Below are 15391 nucleotides of genomic sequence, written 5' to 3'. Positions count from 1 at the left end.
GGTGGTGTTGAGTTGGCAGCAGGAGAGGGTGGCACAGGAACTGCGGGGAATCGAGCCAAAGGTAAGTAGTGATGGTTGTGATGAGTGGACGAGGTTCCGGGGGAAGACATGAAACGTCGCTCTCCCAAACACAAGACGTGAGACAAGCCATTATATAGAGGGAGAGTAATGAGTGACAGCTGCTGCTGATGACAATTAATGGAGACCCCCACAAACTAATCAGTGCAGACGCGAAACACAGACTTCACCACAAAGTGCAAAACCTAGAGATCACGGTTTACCAACCGTGACAGTACCCCCCCCCCCCCCCCCCAAGAACGCCTCCTGGAGTTCCCAGAAGGGCCTACCTGCTGACTGTAATCATCAATAAGGGAGTGATCCAATATGTCCCTAGCAGGTACCCAACTCCTCTCCTCCGGACCGTAACCTTCACAGTCCACCAGGTACTGGAATCCTCGCCCCCACCGTCTTGAGTCCAGAATACGATTAACCAAATAAGTCGGTTCCCCATCTATGAGACGCAGTGGCGGGGATTAATAGGCAGATTAATACATGCATAAAACACGGGTTTAATTTTGGACACATGAAAGGCGGGATGTATCTTCCTCTACGCTGGAGGTAGTTTGAGGCGGACTGTCATCGGACTAATGATCTTGGTGATAGTAAATGGGCCAATAAATTTGGGAGCTAACTTGTTAGGTACGGATCGCAGAGGAATGTTATTGGTAGAAAGCCACACTTTTTGACCCACAACGTAAACAGGAGGCTTTGACAGGTGGCGATCGGCCTTGGCCTTAGTGCGCTCCCTCACCTGGAGCAGAGTCTCACGGGCTCTGGTCCAGGTGCGGTGATACCTCTGGACCAACGCGTGAGCGGAGGGGACCACGACTTTAGATTCCAGAATGGGAAAAACTGGTGGCTGGTAACCTAAGCAGCACTGGAACCGAGAAAGGCCCTGTGGCTGACACTGGTAACGAATTGTGAGCTTACTCCACCACAGAGAGTTGTTGGCTCCAGGAAGAAGGGTTCTTGGAGACCAAACATCGCAACGTCCTCTCTTAATCTTGGTTTGCTCGCTCAGACTGCCTGTTACTCTGGGGATCATAACCCTAGGACAAGCTAACTGATGCTCCTAGCAACTTACAAAATTATTTCCAAAATTTTGATATAAATTGAGATCTACTGTCAGAAACCACGTCTACCGGGAGGCCATGAAGCTGAAAGACATGATCTAGGACAGTGATCGCTGTCGGTAATTTGGGCAAGGGAATGAAATGTGCTGCCTTCGAGAACCGGTCCCCTATGGTCAAAACGACCATCATGCCATTAGAGGGCGGGAGGGCGGTAACAAAATCTAGTGCGATGTGGGACCAGGGTCTCGAAGGGACAGAGACTGGTTGAAGGAGCCCATCAGGAGGTCAGTTAGATGACTTACCACTGGCGCAAACTGAGCAAGCCAAAACAAATTCATGGACGTCACGAGCCATAAGTGGCCACCAGAATCGTTGCTTAACTAAACCCTTGGTTTGGCTTATCCCTGGAAGACAAGCAACGTTAGAGCAGTGACCCCACTGAATGACTTCGGACCTTAACTCCTCCGGCACAAATAAATGATTCGGTGGACAACCGGGCGGAGGCATTACCCCTTCTAAGGCCGTCTTGACCTTCGACTCGACCTCCAATACGAGTGCTGAGACAACTACTCTCTCAGGTAAAATACACTCGGGAGTCACCGGGCGGGCGGAGGGATCAAAAAGACGTGATAAAGAATCGGGTTTGACATTTTTGGAACCCGGGCAGTACGATAGAGTAAAATCAAAGCCACCGAGCCTGCCTGGAATAGAGTCTTTTGGCAGTTCTAATGTACTCTAAATTCTTATGATCGGTCCAAACAATGAAAGGTACCCCTGAGCCTTCCAACCAGTGACGCCACTCCTCTAAAGCTAATTTGACGGCCAACAATTCTCTGTTACCAATGTCATAATTGCGTTCAGCAGGAGATTAATGATGGGAGAAAAACGCACATGGATGTACCTTATCGTCCAAGGCAGCACGTTGGGACAGCACTGCTCCTACTCCCACCTCTGATGCGTCAATCTCCACCACAAACTGACGTGTGGGGTCAAGGGCCACAAGGATGGGAGCCGAAACAAAGCGGCTTTTGAGGTTAGTGAACACAGTCTCAGCTGTGTCCGACCACCTGAACAGAGTACTGGGAGAGGTCAAGGCCGTCAGAGGCGAGGCTAGTTGGCAAACCCCAGAAACTGCTGTAGGGCCTTACGGGAAACTGGAGATGGCCAATCTATCACAGCCTTAACCTTGTCAGGGTCCATACGTATTACCTCGGATGAGACGATATACCCTAGGAAGGGAACAGACTGTGCATGGAATACACATTTCTCTGCCTTGACAAAAAGCCCATTCTCAAGTAATCTCTGGAGCACTCGTCTGACGTGTTGAACGTGTTCCTGGAGAGATGAAGAAAAAATCAGTATGTCATCCAGGTAAACATATATTAACTGATCTACTATATCTCTCAACACATCATTAACGAGTGCTTGGAAAACCGAGTTGGAGAGACCGAACGGCATCAACAAGTATTAAAAGTGCTCTCTAGGGGTATTAAAGGCGGTTTTCCATTCATCCCCCTTCCTGATGCAGACCAAATGATAAGCATTACTTAAATCCAATTTTGTGAATATGGATGCTCCCTGTAACCTCTCAAAAGCTGAAGACAAAAGTGGCAACGGATAGGTGTTCTTTATAGTAATGTTGTTCAGCTCTCGGTAGTCAATACAGAGAACCATCCTTCTTACCCACAAAAAAGAATCCGGCCCCCGCTGGAGAAGAGGAAGGGCAGATGAACCTAGATGCAAAGGAATCAGAAATGTATTTCTCCATGGCCTCCCTCTCCGGAATAGAAAGAGAGTATAGTTTGCCTTTAGGCGGAGACCTAACTGGCACTAAGTCTATGGCACAGTCGTAGGGACGATGCGGAGGAAGAGAAGGAGCTCGGGACTTACTGAACACTTCCTTCAGGTCCAGATACTCTACGGGCACGTTTGATAATACCATGTTCTCCTTATGAAAGACAGAGACAGGGACAACAGGACAAGCAGAAACCAGACAAGACTCATGACAACTTTCACTCCACAATGTGACAGTGTTGGAACCCCAACCCACTCGTGGATTATGTTTAATTAACCAGGGGTGACCTAAGACAATGGGAGCCACGGGGGAGTCGATGAGAAAAAAGGATATGGTTTTGCAATGATTGCCTGAGCAGAGTGATGGGTTCAGTATAGTGGGTGACGTGTGGTAGTTCCTGGCCATTGAGTGCGGTAACATGGATGGGAACAGACACAGGCAGGACAGGAATGTTCAGGTGACATGCAAGGAGTGAGTCGATGAAATTACCTTCGGCTCCGGAGTTCAGAAGGGCGTGACAGTCGTGAATGTGATTCTCCCACCGCAGTTTCACCGGAAGGAGAGTCGATGATTTGGTTGAGGACTTCCCAGCGGAGATCCCACCCGATAGTAGCCTCATCTTTACTACCAGGCTGGCTCTTTTACCGGGCAGGAATAGATGGGATGTCCTGAGCCTCCGCAGTATAAACACAGTCCTTGGGACCTCCACCGCTCTCTCTCCCTCCGGGACAGCCGTGTTCTACCCACCTGTATGGGTTTGTGGTCGTCGACGGGACTGACCGTGTTCTCTCGACTCGAGCGGCCCCTTTCCAGAGAGATGGGACGACGTGTAGGACTGGTCTGTCTACCCAGACAATTAATCCGAGCATCAACTCGGAGAGCCAGGTCGATAAGACCGTTGAGTGTAGAGGGCAGCTCGAGGAGGTCCTTCTTAACACGGTCGGCCAGCCCATGCAGGAATCGATCCCACTGCGCCGCATCGTTCCACTGGCACGCGGCCGCCAGGGTTCTTCTGTGACAACAAAGTTTTAATTAGAGACAGAAACAAAACAAACTGGAACACAAACAACGTTGGGAAGAAGACACAGTCCAAGATGGTGGAAGGTGGTGATGAATCCAGATGGTGGTGGTGAGTTGGCAGCAGGAGAGGGTGGCACAGGAACTGCTGGGAATCGAGGCGAAGGTAAGTAGTGATGCTTGTGATGGTTGCGGTGAGTGGACGAGGTTCCGGGGGAAGACACAGACATCCAAATGCAGAACAACACAGAAAGCAATGCACAGTTAACCGACATGAAACATCGCTCTCCCAAACACAAGACGTGAGACAAGCCATTATATAGAGGGAGAGTAATGAGTGACAGCTGCTGCTGATGACAATTAATGGAGACCCCCACAAACTAATCAGTGCAGACGCGAAACACACAGACTTCACCACAAAGTGCAAAACCCAGAGATCACGGTTTACCAACCGTGACAGCATTAACATTGGCGCCTTTTGTTTAGTTGTTTTGTTTGTAAAATCTATGTGCCTGGGGTACTTGTAACAGTGATTTCAGGTATCCTGAAAGGAAGGGCAATATAATTTATTTTATTAGATTTCCTAAACCCAAACAAATGAAGCAAAATGTCCCTAAGCATTCAACCCCAATCCCAATGAAGACAAAAACATTCATTTTCTGGTTGTCATACTCTCATTAAGTTACCATTTCCATCTGCTTAAGCAGAACGTTAATGTCATCTTGGGCTTCAGGAAGGCATCTCTGGCTAAAACCAGCTAATGTAAAGATAGTAATTCAATGCTATTACAAACCTAAACAGTGAACTGCTCTCACATCATGTAAAGTCAAAAACACTTAAACGAAGGTATGCTCTTCAGTGCTTCTCCATGTAACTGGTAAATGTACATTAATCATACACTACAGTACATGAACAGTGTTGATCCTGCATATTGTCATCCATGATCTTGATGACCATAATATGATACTTTTACATTCTTATCTGCAAACCCTTAGCCACCATATTTATTTTTAAATATTTTATATATCCCTCTATGGAATATTTAATTCCCACTTGTTCTGTCTCCAGAACTGTGCAAAAACTTTGTGGGAAAAGGTTTTCACACAGACAATCATTGTGGGACATTTAGCACCTATGTTTGTCTGAGAAAGCAACAGTAACCAAGGGGGCGTGGCTTACCGATTGGTCAATTAAATCATCCAGAGTGATTATGCAGGTGATTTCTGAGAATATTCCACTTTGTAACCTCTTATTACATTCAGAACACTGTAGTTTTATTTTTACACTGAAATTGCATGTGACATTTCAGGCCTTTTGATATGTGAGACTCTTCTCACACTGAAGACACTTGTAAGGTTTCTCTTGAGTGTGAACTCTTATGTGAATACGAAGGGTTCCCTTGACTGTGAAACCTTTTCCACACTCTCGACAGGTGAAAGGCTTCTCTCCGGTGTGAACTTTTATTTGATTCTCAAGGTTTGATTTGCTTTTACAAGTCTTTCCACAGTAATGGCACATGAAAGGCTTGTCCCCGGTGTGAATTATTGCATGCTTCTTAAGGTGATTCCACACTCATGAAGTTAAACCTTTCTCTTTTAAATGAATCCTCATGTGGTAATTAAGTGTTTCTATACGTCCAAAACTCTTTCCTCACTGATAACAAATGAATGGCTTTTCGCTAGTGTGAATTTTCATGTGAATATTAAGACTTCCCTTTAGTGAGAAGCCATTCCCAGACACTCTGCAGCTGTAAGGGTTCTCTCCAGTGTGAACTCTCATGTGGGAATTGAGGGTTTCTTTACGTCTGAAACTCTTTCCACACTGTTCACACGTGAATGGCTGCTCTCTGGTGTGAACTCTCATGTGAGTCTTGAGATTTCCATTGTATGAGAAGCTTCTCCCACAGTTTGCAGGTGAATTGACCCTCTTCAGTGTGGTCTCATGTGGGCACTTAGAGTTGCTTTATAGTTGAAACATGTTCCACACTGAGCACACATGAATAGCTTCTCTTTAGTGTGAATCTTCATGTGATTCTTGTGGCTTCCTTTATAAACAAAACACTTTCCACAATGATGGCAAGAGTAAGGTTTCTCTCCAGAGTGAACTCTCACGTGAGTTAAGGTTTTTATTGAATTGGAAACTCCTTCCACACTGATGACATCTAAAATCTCTTCTGAGTGGACCCTCATGTGGGAATTAAGAGTTTCTTTACATCTGAAACTCTTTCCACACTGACCACATAAAAATGGCTTCTCTCCAGTATGAATTCTTATGTGAATCTTAAGACTTTCGTTTTGCGTGAAGCTCTTTGCCCACACAGTTTGCAGGTGAAAGGCTTCTCTCCAGTGTGACTTCTAATGTGGTGAGCTTTCTGAGTGAAACGTTTTTCACATTGTGGACAGATGAAAGGATGTTTAGATTTGGTTGTCCTATCCTTTTTTCAAGAGGAAATCTTTTCAGTCTCTGTGGATTTCTCTCCAGTAATGAACTTATGTTTCTGGACTTTCTCTTCCATTTGATTCAGTTCTTTACTCTCCTCTTTAGGCACCATCAGTTCTAAAGTGAAAAAAGGTATACAGTTTCTTTTTTCAATTTATTATGTTTTTATTATTATTTTTGTTTTACATAATATAGGCCCCAAAGCTACATATATGAAAACCAACACAAAACATTAAAAGCAACTTGTATGCTAGATCCTAAGGTGTTTCAAATTTCAAACCTTGTCTCAATATTGTTAATAATTTGCTTTCTTAAGGACAAACACTGCTTGCCCCAGGAGATCTTGTTTATTATATGCAGATCCCGAATCTTCCATTTATGTCTAAAATATTAGAAAAAGTGTCTTCTCAACTATGTACTGTTTTGCATATTTCTAAACAATTTCAATCAGAATTAAGTGCCATCAATGCTCAGAAACTGATGTGACATTAAGCCAAGTATGGTGAGCCATACTCCGAATTTGTACTCTGCATTTAACCCATCCAAAGTGCACGCGCACACACACACAGACACACACACCCAGAGCAGTGGTCATCATTTATGCTGTGGCGTCCGGGGAGCAGTTGGGGGTTCAGTGCCTTGCTCAAGGACACCTCAGTCATGGTATTGCCAGCCCGAGACTTGAACCTACAACCCTAGCATCAGGAGTCAAACTCTCTAACCACTAGGCCACGACTGAAACTGTGTTTAGTGAATCTCTCTCTTCTAGTGCTTAGATATTTTGAGAGCAAAGATCACAACATTTTCTAGGAAAGACTAAGAATTGTGTTACCATTTGTGGACTAGCATAAACATGGATTAGATCCTACCTATCTAATCCCAACCACATTGTGTGGATTAAGAGTAAAGAGTGCATCAGGGCTATGTATTAGGTCTACTTATAAGTGTTTATAATTTATTTAATGATATGCCAGTGATTCTGAGTCTTATATTTCCTGACAATCTGAAAAAATAATAAGAAGAAAGAAACGCACACCTCTATTAGCAGTAGTGTTGTCCAAAGACCCGATACTTCGGTAAAAATTGGTACTAAAAAAAATTAAATGTTACGGTACCAGGCTTTTTAACTAGGAAAAAGGAACTAGGGACTTATGGGCTGATACTCAGTGTGTTTCAACCGCATAAACCAGGAACTAAATAAAGTTGCCCTTTATTAAAATGCCCCTCAGAAAGTCCCTGCTGGTGAGATGGCACTTTTTCAAATTTCCGGAACTTTCGGGGGCGGGACTTGGGCGCTAAACATCATGATCAAATAAATAACACAAATAAAATAAATATCTTCATATAAACAAAATAAGGCTTTGCCTGTGCTCTTTCCATAATTAGAGACGACCACTGCATTTTAATCTGATCCAAACAAAGATGCTGCCTACATGCCACATGAGCAGTTTTTAATCTAAATTAGATTGTATAATTTCAAAATTCTGAAACAAAAACAGAATCATGGAGTCGATTTACATATATATATATATATATATATATATATATATACACGCAAGAAAAAATTCGTTTTGCAAACGAAAATTTAATTATAGAGGAAAATAAATTAGATTTTTGCAAACAAAAATTAAGAATAGCAAAACATAAATGAAACAGCGCAAAAGCAATGATTTTACAATACATATTTTCCATGGTCATATCTATTAATTTATTTGCAATGCTTCTTTTATTTTACGTGTCAATCTAGTCTGAGCTTGCGATACCATTTTTCCTTTGCGCTTCACTTTTCTGCACGTCTCTCTTTGTGGCACTGTTTTGACGTGGGGGTGGAGTTAAGGGACGGGGGGGTGTACAACATGCCTCCCTGGAAGTGACGTCATCGGCCCGAGACGCAGCTCACTGATCCAGGTCCTGTCATGGGCTGCATCCGAAAACTGAAAAATGCTGCCTTCGGAGGACGCATTCCAAAGGTAGGAAGGCATCAAGGCACGTCCGAATTCAAAGTTAGCTTCACTTCCTGTCTCCTGAGATGCCTCCATCTGGCCGATTTATGAAGGCAGCATTGATGTATCCTTTGCTGCCTTTGATATCCCACAATCCTGTGCGTTCCAATCCGTGAGAGTTAAGACAAAAAATAAAGATGACGTCTGAAAGTTGCGGTCGGTGGTCAGTTTGTGTGTAAATGTATGTTTCCGATCAACGTTTTTCACTTTTTATGCAATTTCTAGCGAAATAGTTAAAATTTAACCCGTTTTTACCAAATAATCTTCTTGTTTCACACTAAATGCTTCTTCAGTCCTCGTGTCTTCACTCTCCTCTTTAATAAACGTCATCTTTACAGTAGATCTTAGTTGCTTCATCTGGAATTTTTCTATTTGGACAGCAGAAAAAGTGTCATGTTTAAGATGAGAATAAAATGTCACATACTATATATTCATGTTAAAGTAATACTGGGTGTGGGATTGATTTGCACACAATTTTGAAGGCTCCAGAAAGTCAATTTACCGATTCTCGATTTCTTACGATTTTTAAGTAGTCAACTTGAAAATGTAACTACAACATGATTCAAGTTACTTTTTCTTGACTAACCCTCTGGTTGAAGAAAATTCTATTCAAGTGCAGCACACATTGTCAACATGATGTAAATGTTAACAAATCACTTGTTAAATATCTTCTCAGAAAAGATGCAAAAACTACAACTGCATGCATTCTTGTCTCATACATATTATGTTTCAGAAATAATCCAAGGAAAATTATTTTAGAATATCTCAAAGGAAAGCCAAGGTTACTCAGAATGACTGAAGGTAGACTCTTATTAACTATAATTCCACTGCCCACATCAAAAAATGATCAAAGTGTCTAATTATAACATTTGGTAATATTTCTATTCAAAATCGCAATTGTTCATTTTTTTTTTTTTAAATTGTAGCAAAGCAAAACATTTGAATAAATCGATTAAATCGGGAAAATCGCCCAGCCCTAACTGTACTATATTGAAAATAGTAAACACATTTTCAAATGAAATACATTTAATAAACAACTGTAAAAAAAAAAAAAAAAAAAATATATATATATATATCATATTTTAAGGACATTTTTTGTGTCCATTTCATTCTTTGTCAGAATCTTGAAACAGAAGACGTCACCTTTATCTCTATAGTGCTTTATACAGTACAGATTACTTCAAAGATATTGAATGATAAAAATATTAAAGTAATATAATATATAAATAATTTGTTGGCAGAGTTGGCAAATGGATGATTTTGACACATTTGAGGCTGCACTTTACCAAACTTGTTCTAGGCTAGTCCTTTTTCCACCACATATCTGATCAGAAAGGCATTTATTTTCAATAAAAATATAGGAAATATAATTTTTTTTTACATAAAATGTCTCATTAATAATACAGTGTTATTAGGTGGTTAGCAGTATAGGTGTAGGGAGGTTTTTGTCCCAATAAAGTTGCATTCATTTAATAATATATTTTTAAGTATGATAATTTAAACACACTGTGTTATTAGATACTGTTTTATAATGTACTACAGTACTTAAATCTAAATATCTACCACCTACTATTTATACAATTATTATTAGTTGTGCTCAGTATGTAAAGTCTATTAATTATGCTCAGTTGGACAATATAGCATGCTTTACTAGTATGAATCATTAATTGGGTCATTATACGAAAACGTGCCATTTCCCACTTTTAATGTTTGATTTTCAAATTTCTGTTTTGAAAATCTTTAAGCCCCTTTTTGGATTAAGTAGATCCTTACCTCTCAGGAAAATGTGCCGTGCCATCTCAGGCTATCTTATTTTTTTCATTTTTTTCATTTAACTAATTTAAATGTGTGTTTTTGGTCAACCCTGTTACCAACATATTAATTACTTTTTGAAAAGGTTTTAAATACATGTATAGAACAAATCTGATATACTGTGGAAGATATACTCCCCCTTGTTACATTAAGAGTGTTTGTGAATTGAGAATATTGAAAGTTTTATTTTTTTAAGGGGATGAATACGTTCATTTCCAAATTACACTCTCCCAGCATCTTCTGTTTTAAGAAAAATGTATGGAAACAAAAATTAAACGCCTCAATTCAATTTTGAGTGGATTATTAGCCTCTCTTACTAAACATTTACAATTAATTGATTACATTTTTATTTACATTTTTTAAGTTATATTAGAATATTATACAAGTAACAGGGTTGACACATCAGTTACAGGGTTGACAACAGCTACCGTATTGATTATACTGCTTGTTTGAGTTACAATTATGGTTGTAATGGAGTCTTAATTGGACATTCATAAACCTTTAATTCAACATGACTAATCAGCATATTATGTAGACGGCTCTATTGAGATATTTTAGCATAAAAATGATGAAAAACCGAAACTTATCTGTTTGCATGAACTTTAACTTTAAAATGTTTTAACTGTTGCCCCGCCTTCTACTTCTCAAACCTCATACTTTCTATGATATTGTGCTGAGAAAACACAGATTTACCCATTCTGTGTTGGTAGTGGCGTGTACCACAGTTTGCTTTGCCAATTGAGAAACTTGATTGGTAAACGGTTTGCCAGAATATACCCTGACCCAGATCTATCCCGTTAGTGAAGCATTGGTTTCCACACTGGTTTCAATAAATAAATAAATAAAGGAAATTATTATTTTAAAAGATTCACGAATAAGAATCATCTGTTCACGAATTGGATCGTGAACTTGCATTACCGAGCCAAAGATGATACTGAACATTTCGAATGAATAAAGAAGTTCATCTGTAAACCACATAAAGCTATTGTTTGACTTCATAAACCTTTATTTTAAGCATGCTTCGTATGGATCTGTTGACTGAATGCATAGTGTGATTTCTAGGAGAATGTTTGTGTCGTTATGTGCTTGTAACGGGAAAAAATCAGTCGCGGAATTGGTTGAAATCCCCAAACTTAAATATTAAATTAATAAATTACATCAAAATAAAAGTAATCACTGGTAATCTAAAATAGTTTTCAGATGTTACTGTAATCTGATTACCCCTTATTTAAAATGTAATTTTAACGAAATACAGTTACTCATATTTTGTATTTTACATACGTAACGCTGTTACATGTATTTCGTTACACCCCAGCCCTGATTATTTATGATTGTGTAGCATACTGTAAATGTAAGTAGTTCACATGCCATCAAATAATCATACAAGTCACACAAGCTTGATTTATTTTTTGACAAGAAAACTTTTTCAACTATTTGGATGGAGTGCATGTATGGAGAGTATCCCAAATGCAAACTGAAAAGCTTGTTAATTTATTGACTTCTCATAATAAAAAAAATAATGACTTTTGATTTATAAAGCACATTTATAAAACCCAATGCACTTGTGTGTATCAGTATAGATCAGTAACCTCAACATATTTTAGCCTATCTATCAGTAGAATAAATAAAAAAACATGATTTTTAGGGATAAAAACTGTAAAAACATGTATATTATGTATACTATTTGTAAGAAAAGTATATCTGTTAAAATTCTCAGTCATCCAGGTCATAGTTATCCAAGAAGGGTTGGCTCAGGGGTGACAACCCCACAGAGGTTAAATGCCTGGCACTCCCCATCAGTCATTTAGAAATGAAGAAACCCCTTGGATGAGAGGCAATAGCTTCAAATATGGACGTACCTAGTCCAGTTGCCCTTGATTTAACCCTTCTTGTGTATACAACATGGGTAAGACACACAAAAGCGTACTTGGGTCAACCCTCTTACCCTGGAATGGTTACAGGGTTGACAGTAACAGGGTTGACGAAAAAGGTTATTGCCGGCCATTACTAGCCATGAGGTATAGGTAATGACACCACATTACGTGCCTTAATGAGAGGCTTAAATGTTATCATATATGTACATTTTTAAATATGTCCAAATAACTTTTTAACGTATGCTTTTCTGGTAACAGGGCTGACACAATGAGCATGTCCCTGTCTTTCAGACATTACATAACCTCAAAGAAAATTCATTAAAAAGAAGAGAACACTTACTTGTCTTCTACCATCAACTTCATGAAAGTCAGATAATGTAACTTCCTGGAACTGATGCAACTTTTGGAACAGTCCATTATCTTTAAAGAGGTGTTTTTATAAAAAGTAACAGGGTTGACGAGAACCTAGGGACCCGACTTAATTGTGTGTTTTTTTATTTTATTTGACACGTTAAGAATAAAATCCATTTATGACTAATGAACTGACACTTAAGGCTTTATACAAGTATATGTTTTTTTATGATAGTTTGACTTTTTTGGCCTCGATAACAAGTAGAAGTAGAAAAATCTTACTGAGGGACAGGCCATTTTCAACATTTCTTCAAGATGCTTTGTACAAAAATGTGATTAAAATCCTTTAAAAACCAAAGAAACAGAAAATAATTTATTCTTATATTATGAGACATTATGGAAACTAAAATATAAAATATTCTATTTCTTTTATGTTTTATTAAGATTTACAGAGCTTTTTTTTCCTGAGGGACACAAAATGGCACGTTTTCGTATAATGACCCAATTAACAAGCCTTTTTTAAAAAGAATAGTACATTTATTTGTGAGGTAGGTAACAACCTCAGCAGCTGTGCTGAATTAATGTGTTGTCCTGTGACAACGCTATAGCACACTACTCTGAAACATTTGTTGCTTATTGTATACTGTTTCACACACTCTTTAGGCTGTGCACTTGGCTGTAAGCAGTGAGCAAGGATGCCATTTGGAACACAGCCAGTGAATCATTCAGCCAAAACAGAGAAGAGAGTTCCAGTTTCTCTCATCAGTACTCGCCAGTGCATGAGTTCGTATTTATGATAAACTCTTTCACGACACTAAATGAGATGTTTCTGCTTCTCACGTGCGGATGCATTAAATAAACATTACATAAATAATTACGATGTTACATTTTTTTTTTTTTTTTTTTTGCAATGTTACAACTCTTGAATGGTTTACATTTATTTAAACACTTTAAATGCTTTATATGCTTAAAAACAAACCTTTCTACAGTCCAATCACAGACGCTGCACGCGGCGCAGCCTTATGACGTCACACCGCCAAACCAAATTAAAAGTCCTGTCCACACGCAAAGTGCTTATAAATTTACAAACAAACTACATCTCAGAGATCGTTTTTCTTGGTGAAATGCAAACAGAAACATACAACACTCACTCACTCACACACACACACACACACACACAAGATTTAATTTTAAATAAATGCTGTTCTTTTTACCTTTTTATTCATCAAAGAATCCAGATTAAAGTATCACAGGTTCGTTCACGCACACACACACACACACACACACACACAGACTATTCCCACGTGGCACAGGACCGAGCTTCAAAGTTGAAATAAGGTCTGTTGTTGTTTTAATGTGCTAAATGTTTGAAAAAAGTTAACAAAAACACCTATATATATATAATTATTATTTTAATAGCATTTTACAATATTTTAATCATGATACCTGTTCTAAAATCTGAAGGTATACATTAAATATTATCATCATCAACAACAATCATTTCGCTTTATCACACTGAAACATTTTATATTGGTTGTTTTAATTAATTGTTTTGATCATGATTGGTTAATCTATCTGATTTTTGTGATGATTTTTGCAAGCCCATGCCTCTATCAGTAAATAGATAGTGTTTTATTAAGAAAAATAAATATTAATTTGTTTGTGTGTGTGCAGAAAGAAACCTACCTGGAACTTACAGTGATTGTAAACATTTTAGACATTTGTGTAAAAATTCTGTAAAATGGGATTGCTGTCAAAAATAATGTAATAATGCAATTATTTTTTTATATATATATAAATGAATCAGCATTTGGTGTGAGAATCCTTGGCATTTAAAGCAGCCTTTTCCCTTGGTGCACTTGTGCATTGTTTCTCAGGGAGCTCTTCAGGTTTCTTGAAGTGTCTTGGAGAAGTTGCCACAGTTGTTCTGGATTGAGTTTGTCTCAGTTTGTTCTGTTTCTTCATGTTATTCCAGACAGACTGAAGATGATGATCAGATCTCTTGTGGAGCACTGGCTGCTTTCAGACTCCTTGTGCAAACAAAAATCTTAACGGATTATTACAATCAATGGCAAAAATCTTGTTTCCATTACTACCGATGGTGCACCATGTATGATTGGGGGAGAGAGGGAACTAGTGTCACGCTTGAGAGCTCAACACCCTGACCTCATGGCATACCACTGCATAATTCACCAGATGGTTCTGTGTGCCAGCCTTGGAGAAAGGTCATTGGAAGCATGACAACAGTCATGAAACTTGTCAACTATCTGAGAGCATCCTCTGCTCTGAAACATCGCTGGTTGTCCTCATTTCTAATAAAGGTGAATGCAACATTTGATAATTTGCTCCTTCACAACTATGTCCGGTGGCTTAGTAAAGGCAAGGTACTGGAGTGGTTTTGGCCACTGTGGAAAGAGCTGGAGACATTTCTGTTGGATCAGAAGACTGTAAAAGCCAAACTGTTTGTGGATTTCATAAAGAATGAAGAGGAAATGGAAATTTTTGCTTTTCTTACTTACATTACTATCTCAGTGACCTTAATATGAAGCTCCAGCACAGTGTGTGGGCTCATGTCAGCTGTCCGTGATTTCTAGAGGAAGCTGGAGGTGTTCAAATGTGACTTATAGCAGGACCGGCTTTACTTCCCAAGACTTTTGGATCAGACTGCAGGAAAACATCACCATCACAATTATGCTGAATTCCTGGACAAGCTGATTAAAAATGTCCAAACTCACTTTGAAGATTTCCCTCTGGGAAAATAAGTCTTGCTGTGCATGGGTTCTTTTTGGATGGTGAAAATACTAATGGACTAATACTTTTGCACAGATATTAGAACAAAAAGTATGTAATGTGGAAAGTGTTCATAGCCCCTCAGTTTTGAGCATTTCTAAAAGCAAATCTCTTTTAAAACATAATGGACTTTTTGTGAACACCCCAAAAATATTTTCTGCAATTCTTTAGTTATCT

The sequence above is a fragment of the Carassius gibelio genome, chromosome A13, assembly GCF_023724105.1.
Source record: "Carassius gibelio isolate Cgi1373 ecotype wild population from Czech Republic chromosome A13, carGib1.2-hapl.c, whole genome shotgun sequence".
Lineage (NCBI taxonomy): Eukaryota > Metazoa > Chordata > Actinopteri > Cypriniformes > Cyprinidae > Carassius > Carassius gibelio.
The sequence above is the reverse complement of the archived record's forward strand: the minus strand, read 5'-3'. Positions refer to the sequence as shown.